This window comes from Rhinopithecus bieti, unplaced genomic scaffold (assembly GCF_001698545.2).
Source record: "Rhinopithecus bieti isolate Rb0 unplaced genomic scaffold, ASM169854v2 scaffold_47256, whole genome shotgun sequence".
NCBI classification, from domain to species: Eukaryota; Metazoa; Chordata; class Mammalia; order Primates; family Cercopithecidae; genus Rhinopithecus; species Rhinopithecus bieti.
The window spans coordinates 532,728-542,477 of record NW_016819014.1 but is presented as its reverse complement, the minus strand read 5'-3'; the positions used below and the strand labels follow the sequence as shown (position 1 = coordinate 542,477).

At 38.2% G+C, this 9,750-nt stretch overlaps 1 protein-coding gene across 8 annotated transcripts in view; it reads right to left on the bottom strand.

The window, feature by feature from the left end:
• The window catches only part of NRG4 (neuregulin 4), a 99,178-nt gene that overhangs the window by 2,245 nt on the left and 87,183 nt on the right, over nucleotides 1-9,750 (bottom strand). For 2 of the 8 annotated variants that reach the window (XR_001882555.1, XR_001882556.1), the window contains one exon: nucleotides 5,495-5,591. The exons of the other annotated variants lie outside the window; for them this stretch is intronic. The gene's annotated coding sequence lies outside the window, so the exon portion shown is untranslated. The remainder of the gene's footprint in view (nucleotides 1-5,494; nucleotides 5,592-9,750) is intronic. 8 annotated transcript variants of the gene reach the window in all.

The window sequence follows — 9,750 nt, the reverse complement described above, 5'->3', positions numbered from 1 at the left end:
ATATATATAAATAAAAATATATATAGTAGAAATTACAATTTATAAATTTTAAATATAAATTACCAATTTTTCCATAGTTTAAGTCAGTTAAGCTGAGGAGAAAAAAGATTAGATGAAAATAATTTGTTTCTTTCTCTTCCAGCTCCAATTCCTGCTTCCCAAAAGGAAAATGGAACGAACACACACACGCGCGCGCGCGCACGCACCAGTAGAAAGTCCACATAGAGACCACCATCACAATCTATCCATGTGCCATCACAAAATAAACACAGAAGGAAAGGGGCAGCATTCCACACAGTAAAAGAAACTGGGTGCTAAACGGTTTTCAGAAGTATCTTGAAAATAACAAAAATAAAATAAAATCCTTCTAAAATGCCTCTATTTTTCTAAATAGAATTAAGTAGGCAACAATTATTTGTGACTGCTAAAGGTTTTTTAAGGAAAAAATTTAGCCATGAGAGCAATTCCTGTCACGCTTTTAAAATAACTCTCAAGTTTTTAAATAATGTTAAAGATGGGGTTCAGTTTCCATTCTCGAAAAAATAACCAGAACCATAGATAAGTAATCCTGACATGAGATAGTATAATTATTTTTGATAAGGAAGATCTCTTTTAAAAGCTATAAACTCATTACTCATTACTTCAGGCTGTTCAAGTAAGATTGAAATTCAGGCCGGATACAGTGGCTTATGCCTGTAATCCCAGCACTTTGGGAGGCTGAGGCAGGAGGACAGCTTGAGCCCAGGAGTTTGAGACCAGCCTGGGCAACATGGTAGAGACCCCATCGCTGCAAAAAATAACAAAAATTAGCTGGCTGGTGGTGCACGCCTGTAGTCCCAGCTACTCAGGAGGCTGAGGTGGGAGAATCACTTGAGGTGAAGGCTGTAGTGAGCCATGATGGCACCACAGCACTCCAGCTGGAACAACAGAATGAGATGCTATTTCAAATAAAAATAAAAGAAAGAAAGAAAAACAGACGCTGGGCCCAGTGCCTCACGCCTGTAATCCCAGCACTTTGGGAGGCCAAGGCGGGCAGATCATGAGGTCAGGAGATCAAGACCATCCCAGCTAACACGGTGAAACCCCATCTTTACTAAAAATACAAAAAATTAGCCAGGCATGGTGGCAGGTACCTGTAGTCCCAGCTACTTGCAGGCTGAGGCCAGGAGAATGGCGTGAACCTGGGAGGCGGAGCTTGCAGTGAGCCGAGATTGCGCCACTGCACTCCAGCCTGGGCGACAGGGCGAGACTCTATCTCAAAAAAAAAAAAAAAAAAGAAATTCAAAGAAGAAAAGATAAGCCAGCTTATATGACTAACCATAAATGTTTTAACTGGACAATAAATACTTTGAGTTGGAAGGAGTCAAGGGAGTGGTGTAAATACAAGTTTGTGATCAGATCAGGGTTTATGCAAATAGAAAAAGGCATACAAAGTAAACCAAGCAACACTAGGTTGTTCTATTGTCTTACAGCTGGGATAAAGCAATCACGTGCTCTTGTGGGAAAGTAGAAACCTGATGGTAATTTTAAGCAAATCAAAGGATAAACAATCTTATCACTGTTAGGTCAAACCAGAACCTAGGGAAAGGCAAAGACAAATTCAAATATTACATTACTATCCAGGAACTGGATTGGCTAATCTAAAAATGAGTTTTAAAATTTCAGGTATTTACCAAACAAAAAAGTAAACACTGCCTACCAATGACTGTGTACAAGGATTCTACTTTTAAAGCTCTAGCTCATTTATGAAAATGTTATGACTTCAGTGATGACACAATTATCAAATTTCAGGCAAACAGAATTAATCGACTCCTTCAAAAGTAAATGTGAGTTAAGTGGATATAGACAACTGGTAGTACTAGCACAGCATTTACACAAAACACAAAGAGGTCATGTTGCACCAGCATTTACCCAGAACTACGTAGCTCTCAGTCTTTATGTAAGTAACTCTCTTGCTAAATTACTTCTGGATCTTACTTCTGCACAGACTGCCAAGTAGCAAACAGTTGTGCCATCTAATGAGGTGAATACCAAGCAATAAGGGATCACCCATGTTTTCCTGGAATTGAAGATGGATGCTGGAATAGGTACAAATACTCCAGTTGGTGAGAAATTCCAGAATTCAGAATCCAAGTTACACAAATTGGTTTTCTGGCTGAAGACCGCCAATTATCTGCTCCCAAACACAGAAGCTACGTTGAGTACATTGACATGAAATACATTCATTCGATTCTATGGCACTGAAGGAAGTTGTTACAACATAGGAGGCCTTTCACATGAGTAAAATAACTCAGTTCTTAGTCACGTAAACAAACAGCACCATTTAGCTCCAAGAAAGATTATTAGACTGTGAAATGGAAAAAAACTGGTGTCTTCACCCTATTTCCATGCTTGTTGGCTATATGATCTTGGGCAAGTCACTTAAGACTCTGTAAAATCAAAATAACATCACGTGCTTTAACTATTTCCTAAGGCTAGTATCAGAATCAAGTAAGAATGTCTGAAAGTGCTTTGAACACTGAAACACACTATACAAATGTGTTTACGAGAAATAAAACACCTAAGAAAAATTATAACTAGAAAAGCTTAAGAGCATGGTGATCAATAAATGTGCTACCATTTCTCAGAAAAAAAAACCCATGTTTACAATATTATAAAAGACTTCGCTAACCAAAGGGAGATGCAATGTCAGTGCCACTTCACTTGGGCTGGTCTATCCTATTGACACTCTGTGTCAATCAAAGTTCAATTTGCAACTTATGAAAAATGGAAAAAAATAAATCAAAAATAAAACTATTAGACGTGTTCAATAAAACAACATAGGCTTGGATCCCTTTAATAAGTCAGCCGGGCGTGGTGGCTCACGCCAGTAATTCCAGAAACATGGGAGGCCAAGGTGGGCAAATCACAAGGTCAGGAGTTCAAGACCAGCCTGGCCAAGATGGTGAAACTCCATCTCTACTAAAAATACAAAAATTTGCCAGGTGTGGTGGCAGGCGCCTGTAATCCCAGCTACTCAGGAGGCTGAGGCAGGGAATTGCTTGAATCCGCGAGGTGGAAGTTGCAGTGAGCTGAGATCACGCCACTGCACTCCAGCCTGGAGACAAAGCGAGATTCCGTCTCAAAAAAAAAAAAACAAAAAAGTTCACAGCCATATAACAACACACAAATGTAGCCAAAATTCTATGCAACCCCTACCAGATTTTTATAGGCCAAGAAACAGTGAGAGAAGACAACTAGCTTCTGACCTTTGCATCTTTTATTACCTAGTGCTATAAATGTAACTTTATTAAAGCCTTTATTAGATTCTTAATATGTAGAGATATTTAGCTAACATTCAATCTCACAAAATTTTTGTTGTTTAACATCACATTTATATGACATTAGCACCATTAAAAACTGATAATTATTAGTACATCAAATGTATTAGTAAATTTAAGTCCAGTTATGAAACAAAATCTTAGATTTTTTTTTTTTTTTTGGAGATGGAGTCTTGCTTTTGTCGCTCAGGCTGGAGTGAAATGGTGTGATCTCAGCTCACAGCAACCACTGCCTCCCGAGTTCAAGAGATTTCTCCTGCTTCAGCTTCCTGAGTAGCTGGGACCACAGGTGTGCACCACCACACCCAACTAATTTTTGTATTTTTAGTACAGACAGGATTCCACCATGTTTCCAGGCTGGCCTCAAACTCCTGACCTCAAGTGATTCGCCTGCCTCGGCCTCCCAAAGTGCTGGGATTAGAGGTGTGAGCCACCATGCCCGGCCGCAAAATCTGATTCTTTTAAGATTGACTGTTACCCAGATAACTTACATGCTGAAATGAACTACATATTGTATCCAATGAACTACATATTGTATCTAAATGTACTGCATGTTGGGTATAAATAAGTTTTCATAGAGAATAATCCATATTTGTCACTAGGAAGGATATTGTTTATAATTTCATTGTGAAGGACTATAATTTCTTAGCTTAAGTAAGTCACTGAAAATTGGAAACATTTTCTTTACTAAAACTAGCTAAGGCACAGTGAATGAAGAAGCATGTTGAACAAATGGTGAGAGTAAGCAACAGTGTGTAAACACCTGACCCTCATTACTGAGTGTGTGCATTCGCTAGTCTTCTCCAATGAAGACTTTTTGGGGAAAACACCCATAGAATGCTGGTTGAGTCATGAAAGTACTGAGACAAAACTTTATAATTCATTGATTTGCTTAATGTTGTCTTTTTTCTCCATATTAACAAAATATATGATTCAAGTCTTTACTCTCCTTACTTTGCTGGCCTCAAAAAATGATCAGGGAGGAAATCTAAAACTGATCTAAAAAATAAAGTCTAAGGCTGGATGCAGTGGCTCACACCTGTAATCCCAGCACTTTGGGAGGCTGAGGTGGGCGGATCACGTGAGGTCAGGAGTTCGAGACCATCCTGACCAACATGGTGAAACCCTGTCTCTACTAAAAATACAAAAATTAGCTGGACATGGTGGTGGGTGCCTGTAATTCCAGCTACTCAGGAGGCTGAGGCAGGAGAATCATTTGAACCCGGGAGGCAGAGGTTGCAGTGAGCCAAGATTGTGCCACTGCACTCCAGCCTTGGCAACAGAGCGAGACTCCATCTCAGAAAAAAAAAAGTCTAGTGCTGGGTACAGTGGCGTGCAGCTGAGTGTGTAATCTCAGTTACGTGGGAGGCTGAGGTGGGTAGTTGGCTTGAGGCCAGGAGCTTGAGACCAGCCTGGGCAACATAGCAAGATCCCTGTCTCAAAACAAAAATAAGTAAATAAAAAGTCTATTATATTAAAAAATCAGAAGAAAAGTAAAACTAAAAAAAAAGTACATATATTTATTTTCTTATTTATCATTTATGATAATATAGATTGTATATACAAAGTATCTATACATAGAAATTGCTATGTGTCTGCCGGGCACGGTGGGCTCAAGCCGTAATCCCAGCACTTTGGGAGCCGAGACGGGCGATCACGAGGTCTGGAGATCGAGACCATCCTGGCTAACACGGTGAAACCCCGTCTATAAAAAAAAAATACAAAAAACACCAGGCAAAGTGGGAGCAGGCGCCTGTAGTCCCAGCTACTCGGGAGGCTGAGGCAGGAGAAATGCAAAACCCGGGAGCGGAGCCTTTGCAGTGAGCCTGAGATCTGGCCACTGCACTCCAGCCTGGGTGACAGAGCGAGCTCTGTCTCAAAAAAAAAAAAAAAAAAAAAAAAAAAAAAAAAAAAAAAAAGAAATTTGCTATGTGTCAATTTTTCCTTTCTTTTAAGTAACAATTTAATAAATATAAAAATTATGTTTAAATATTATAAATAATATGTTAATGGGCCTTTCCATTGTAGAAGTGTTTCACTGTTCATGTTTTGGTAAAACTTTAAGGGTTCAAGACCATAAACCAGGAACAGCTGGAAAGACTTACACTCTTAAATCACCAGACACTCAATTAAACCACAGTTCTCAACGGACAGTATTCATGCTGGCATCTTACCTTCCCAGGCTTCAGGTCTCAACAACCTTCTAATGCAGGGAAAATCTCATGCCCCAACTTGGAATAAGACAAAGAGAAGCCAGCATCAGTTCACTTCCTGACAAAAGAAGTTAAGTATTAGAGCTGGGCAAAAGTCACAGTTGTTACTCTGCATGGTATTCCTATGTAGAAAATGAACTCTTACTGATGACATAATGGAGTATTTGCCAGCTGCCTTCCAAAGAAAATAATGGATGATAAAGACAGTAATCAAAAGGATAACCAAAATTTGGAAGCAAATGCATAATTTGGTATAACTTCATTATATAAGAAGGAAATGAGAAAATTTTAGAGTATACGTTGCCTTTCATTAGCCTTCAGCTTCTTTGAATAGCAATGAGCTAACCTGAGTTAGTTCTGAAAGGTAGTTTCTACTCTTGGATATGTGACACAAATCAGTAAGACAAACTCAGGTAAAGAAAAGTAGACCTAAGAGAGAAGGTAAGTATGTTCCCATAGTTTCATCACCATATCCTGCCATGTGTGCTTATTGTAAGCACAGTGATCTGGCAAAATGTGAGGGTTAAATAAAAGTTATACTCTTTTTAAGTTTCGTTCTAAGCATGGTGAGGTCAAGAAAGATGTATCAGTTGTTACTGCCGAGAACACTAATGAATCTTTATCAGAAGTAAGGTTACTAAAATAAAAAGTGTTAACTAAATGCATAGCTAAACAGAGGAGTTGTTTCATGCATTTTAAACTGTTCTTTTATTATAAGTTTCAAGGCTGCTATTTCCATTCTTAAGGTGTTTCTAAAGATCAATCTAATTCTTGATGTTTAAAAGCATATGGTATGGTGCCAAAAGTCAAAGTAAAGAGGACTTTGTTCTAATTAATATCGCAGAGACATTCTGAACTTTGTTCTTTGAACTACAACCTTCTACTAAATTTACAGATGAAAAGGCAGAAGTCCTATCTAATAAGGGTGCCAAGAGCCAGTCTGTCTTAACCATTTGATCTTAAGAAAGCCTTAAAAATTTCTGGGGTTAATAAAACAATTCATAAAATCTTGGCAACTCCTTTTGAAAAGTGAGTTTAGTAAAACACCTAGCAAGCTCCAGCAAAATTGCTGAGAGACCAAAATACAACTGAGACAACACGTCCAATGTAGAAGCACAATAAATATTGGTTTTCAAATTATAAGTGAAACTCAACCTTAATCATTTTACTTTCATATAACTAGTGTTTCATATATTATATGTTTGTACTCTTAAACTGCTTCTCTTAAATAGATTTCAGTCTTTGTTTTATCACCTGACAAATTATAATTCCACCTATCGAAGGCTGGGGCTGCTACTATTGTAGACAGGGGACAGAGCTGGGTCTCAGCCTAGGCAGCAGGGACCGTCCCATGTCTGAGCCTGTGACTGTATGGGCAGGTACTGGTTGGGAATGACCCTCAGGGTCATGGTGAAAGGTCTTGGTGAAACCAGACCTTACCAAGTCACTCTGGATAATTATTCCAATGGTAATTCTTTGCCAAGTTAAACCTCGTCCCATCACAGAGTTCCACCTCCACACTGTGCAATGTTTGGCTCTGAAGTGATCCTCTGGATGGGTCACAAGATGCATGAAGGAAAGTGAGACAGCAAGAAAAGGCCTCATCTAGCTAGGGATGCAGGGATAGGTGAAGACAAACTGCCTGCCCCCATGCTTGCTCTGAGAATCTCGTAAGTTCCAGCTGAAATGTTAAAAAGATTAGGGCCTGGCTGACCTTGTGTCTAAGTTGGCCAATAAGTCAAGGATTGCTTCCTGGATTGTTCTCTAAAGAAAGACTGAAGCAGACAACAGAAAAAGATGACCAGGTGTCCTGTCAAATGCACCTTTCTGGGTTATCTGATTCTATAAGTACCTGCGATTTTCACTGTCTTCGAGCTATTTTACAACTCTGTAAATTGTAGAAAACTTATGCTAATGCAAATGAATTTTGTCCAGTATAATACAACAGATTGCCCTGTGGATACTGACTAGTTTCATATCTATTTGTAAATTCATTTCAACATGTCTGATTACCTGTACATATGTGTGTGGTTTGAATTCTCCTTTAAGCCAGTTTTGACATCTATTGTTTCCCTCATTAATCAGTTCCTTATTAACTGTAAAAACAGTAAGGGTTTTGGTTTTTATAGTTTGACCATCTCATGATCTCTGTAGAAGGTGATATAGATCTATCCCTATTGGGTGAGAGATGACAGAGAATCTGGTTGTACTTTAAAAAAAATTGTCTATTTTCTTTTAGCTCAAATCAATTAAATATGTTATGCCCACTGGGAAGGAGAACACCTCTTTGATTTTGGGCCAGAGAGATTTTGTGTTTCTGTGTTTACTCTTGACTTGTGCCAAACTTGTAGACATGAAGCTGTAAGCTCTGTCTCTATGGGTCCAAAATTCAGAAAGGCCTTTCCCTCTCATTATGTGAGATATAATATCCTATCTACAGAGGATATTATTAATTACAGTATAATGTCTCTTAAATTCAAGGAGCTCTGTTCTTATTGACTTATAGAGATAAGTATGTAATGTAATTTGAATATTCTTAAAATTCCCAGAAAAAGGAAATTGGACTTCTAATGCTTTAAATGTGTTAAACTCAAATTCTTCTCACCAAAACTAAGAAACATTTTTAAAAAATCTAAGTTCATAATAACAGTGAAATTGTGAACAGTGCCACAATAAACATACGTGTGCATGTGTCTTTATAGTAGCTTGATTTATAATCCTTTGGGTATATACCCAGTAATGGGATTGCTGGGTCAAATGGTATTTCTAGTTCTAGATTCTTGAGGAATCCCCACACTGTCTTCCACAATGGTTGAACTAATTTACATTCTCACCAACACTGTAAAAGCGTTCCTATTTCTTCACATCTTCTCCAGCATCTGTTGTTTCCTGACTTTTTAATGACTGTCATTCTAACTGGTGTGAGATGGTATCTCATTGTGGTCTTGATTTGCATTTCTCTAATGACCAGTGATGATGAGCCTTTTTTCATGTTTGTTGCCCACATAAATGTCTTCTTTTGAGAAGTGTCTGTTCATATCCTTTGCCCACTTTTTGATGGGGTTATTGGTTTTCTTGTAAATCTGTTTAAGTTCTTTGTGGATTCTGTATGTTAGCCCTTTGTCAGATGGATAGATTGCAAAAATTTTCTCCCATTCGGTAGGTTGCATGTTCACTCTGATGATAGTTTCTTTTGCTGTGCAGAAGCTCTTTAGTTTAAGTAGATCTCATTTGTCAATTTTGGCTTTTGTTGCCATTGCTTTTGATGTTTTAGTCATGAAGTCTTTGCCCAAGCCTACATCCTGAATGGTATTGCCTAGGTTTTCTTCTAGGGTTTTTATGGTTTTAGGTCTTACAATTTAAGTCTTTAATCCATCTTGAGTTAATTTTTGTATAAGGTGTAAGGAAGGGGTCCTGTTTCATTTTTCTGCATATGGTTATCCAGTTTTCCCAACATGATTTATGAAGTAGAGAATCCTTTCCCCATTGCTTGTTTTTTGTCAGGTTTGCCAAAGATGAGATGGTGGTAGATGTGTGGTGTAATTTCTGAGGCCTCTGTTCTGTTCCATTTGTTTCGGTACCAGTACCACGCTGTTTTGGTTACTGTAGCCTTGTAGTATAGTTTGAAGTCAGGTAGTATGATGCCTTCAGCTTTGTTCTTCTTGCCCAGGACTGTCTTGGCTGTACAGGCTCTTTTTTGTTTCCATATGAAATTTAAAGTAGTTTTTTCTAATTATGTGAAGAAAGTCAATGGTAGCTTGATAGGGATAGCATTGAATCTCTAAATTACTTTGGGCAGTATAGCCATTTTCAAGATATTGATTCTTCCTATCCATGAGCATGGAATGTTCTTCCATTTGTTTGTGTCCTTATTTCCTTGAGCAGTGGTTTGTAGTTCTCCTTGAAGAGGTCCTTCACATCCCTTGTAAGTCTTATTCCTAGGTATTTTATTTTCTTAGTAGCAATTGTGAATGGGAGTTCACTCATGATTTGGCTGTTATTGGTGTATAGGAATGCTTGTGATTTTGCACACTGATTTTGTATCCTGAGACTTTGCTGAAGTTGCTTTTCAGCTTAAGGAGATTTTGGGTTGAGATGACAGGGTTTTCTAAATATACAATCATGTTATATGCAAACAGAAACAATTTGACTTCCTCTCTTCCTATTTGAATATGCTTTATTTCTTTCTCTTGCCTGATTTCCCTGGCCAGAACTTC